Genomic DNA, 2,831 nt, shown 5'->3' with positions numbered 1-2,831 from the left:
GTCAATAGATAGAGAGAAAATAAGAAAAAAAGTATGATAGAAAACAAATATTTACTTTAGCACCAATGTTACCTCTGCATCCTAGACAAATAATTTTATTGTGGATAGGGGAAGTGGGATATGATCAGGAGACAATTTTGACAAGTGTATGTGATGGAGAACCGACCAGGTTCTTTTTGCCGAAAGTATCAGAACTTGTGGTTGTTGGCGAATAGATCCTACCATAGGATCTATGGTTGATAACGTTAAATCCTACCGTCCAAAATGGTTTGATTTTTCCGGATTTTCGGGGTAAATTTAGCCTTTCCAGAATCCTGAGGCCTCACTGAACAAACTCGGCACAATTACGTTAGAAAAACACGCGTTTATTAAAACCAACAATATTCTAACTTCCGATTTATTCTCTTATACAGTCTAACTTAACTAAGTGAATTTTAATTCCGATGCCGAGCTGTGGTAAGACGATCGCGGCCGAGGATCAACTGCTTCGGGTGATCGCGCCAAAAACCGTCGGGTGCTCTCGGCTACTACTCCTGCTGCTAGTCGACGATCATTGTGTTCGCTCTTCGGGTCCGTTCAGTAGTAGCTCACCTTAGTGAGCTGGTGTAGTGCGGTGTAGTAGCTGACAGCTTCGATGAACAGGTCGAGGGGCTTTTGTATAAACAGTATGTGTCTTCCGGAAAATGCATGTTCTCACTTTTAGTTATGAAAATAGGTTTATTTTATTGATAACTTTTACTTATAATTGCAAAAAATCAAAAAGTTCTCTGCCTTCGGTCTTCAAATACATCAATCCTATATAATCTATTTTATAGGACAGGCTCTTGTTCAGTTCATGTGTCGGTTCATTTTCATCTAATTTTGTTGTAGTTCTTAAAATTCAAAGACGACATTTGTACATGTTTAAAAAATGTTTTACGATCTATTTCTGTGTGTTTTTTTTAAATATTTTATTTAGAAATGATAGATTCTACTTGAAAAATAATGAGTGTTTGGGAAATAATCAATTTGGAACTGTTCTTATACGAATAATGAGATTAATTAGACATCAAGCTTTGATTTTTGTTTTCGAAAGGTCCAAAGCGCAATGAAATTTTACTGGGGTTTTTCTTGCCAACACAATTGTTATAAGATTGTTTTAACATAATTGATTTTTTGTCTTCTTAGTTATTATCCATGTTTACTATTTTCATTATCGAATTACACTATTAAAACCACTGAATTAAACATTTTTTTAAAGTTAACATAACAGATAAATGCATAAGGTACATAGTGATCCAAATTCTCACTTATATTTAAAAAAAAGTTATCCTAAGGCATATGTTCGTAAATAAAATCATATCTTGCAGAATTATTAGAGTTCATAATCAACTAACTTCGTCGTTTTAAAGATTTCATTCTTTCAACTGTCTTGACAGTCCTGGGGCAGGATGCAGTGCTCCGAATTTCGAACCGGCCGAACATATCCCGCCTTGCAGAGGCAGCCCCCGTGGCAGCCTCCGTACTTCAGGGTGCTAGGATTTTTATAGTTTTGGCAGTTTAGAGGTGCATCTTCACATCCATTGGGAAACCACTCCTCGTTCTGGTTGCAGTTTCCCGTGGCATCTGTTGCAGTAGTTGGAATATTAAGCTCTGATTGAGTTTGATAAATTAAAAAAAATCCTTACGTCTGCTTTCCGGACCTCCACTAACCGCGACAGCACAATAAGCAAACAGCACAGCAAATAGTATGGCGATCTTCATGTTAATTTACACTTCCTTAATTTGAACTAAATTTTTGGTAATACACTACTTATATGAATTTATGTTGCTGAGTAGAGAACTGTCCTGAAACGTGTGAGCTAAGAAATGGAATTGAACACAGGAAAATATTTTTACACGCGAGCCTTCTTTGCAGTATTTTGAAGCTTACGGCGGTTGTGTTCGAAATTAATTAAATGTTGATTAGAATTTTTGTTTACAAATATTGAAAACGTGGCAGGAATACATTCTCACAAGGGAAATCGGAATTATTGACAATCTTGACTCTTTCAGTTGGTTCGTTGCTTTCTAAGAGAACTATCTGAGGATACCTTGTCTTAGAAAGAAACTCTTGCAAAATTAAAAAAAAAAAGTCAAAAATCAAAAGTTAGTTGTTCACTTTTGTGTTGAAAGTTGGTTGTTCACTAACTTTAAATTTAAATGATCTGTTTTTTAACTTATTTGATCGAATAGAAAGTATTCATCAAGATAAACACTTTTTCATTCAAGTTTGAATTTTATATGTTTTAAGGCCAAGTTGGTTATTTCTTTGTTAAAATGATAAAAACTTTAACACATGTTCTAATTCATGAATGGAAAAGTTGTTTTTTTTAATGCACCACTGTTAGTCATACGTATTTGTTGCAAATCACTGCAACAAAGTGTATAACATACCGATGATAGTTATATAAACAAATCAATCATGTAAACATAAACAGAAGAAACGTCACACATGGACCATTTTTAATTTACTTCACAAGCAAAAATCAACAGAGTTTGCCCGGTAAGACTAGTTCTTGGAAAAGGTCAATGTGCATCAAGCTGATGAATGGCGAGTTTTCTCTGGTTGTCATTCATTGATAAGAAGATTGTTGTAATTCTTTTACATGTTTAAATGTCAAATTGTAGTTCACCTTTGCGCCTATTTTTGATTTTGGGTTCACTCATGTTTGTACATTGGGGTGTGCCGAATTGCAACTTTTTTCTAGTTTCAGAATGCCTGTAGTCCAAAGAGCTGCTTTTGAGTTAAAACAATCGACATAATTTTCGCAGATTTTTTTTAAAAACAAAGACGGCAAAGCGATAGGAGT

General features: G+C 34.8%; 1 long non-coding RNA gene across 1 annotated transcript; it reads right to left on the bottom strand.

Annotated features, from left to right (window-relative positions):
* Positions 1 to 364: 364 nt before the first annotated feature.
* LOC129760608 (uncharacterized) lies at positions 365 to 1,881 on the bottom strand. The gene is made up of 2 exons (XR_008740370.1): positions 1,668 to 1,881; positions 365 to 1,605 (listed from the first exon to the last, which is right to left on the bottom strand). It is a non-coding gene; the product is annotated as an uncharacterized LOC129760608 (long non-coding RNA).
* Between the last annotated feature and the right edge of the window lie 950 nt (positions 1,882 to 2,831).

The sequence above is a fragment of the Uranotaenia lowii genome, unplaced genomic scaffold (assembly GCF_029784155.1).
Source record: "Uranotaenia lowii strain MFRU-FL unplaced genomic scaffold, ASM2978415v1 HiC_scaffold_68, whole genome shotgun sequence".
Classification (NCBI taxonomy): Eukaryota; Metazoa; Arthropoda; class Insecta; order Diptera; family Culicidae; genus Uranotaenia; species Uranotaenia lowii.
Note: the sequence above shows the minus strand (reverse complement) of the source record. Positions and strands in the feature narration are given on the sequence as shown.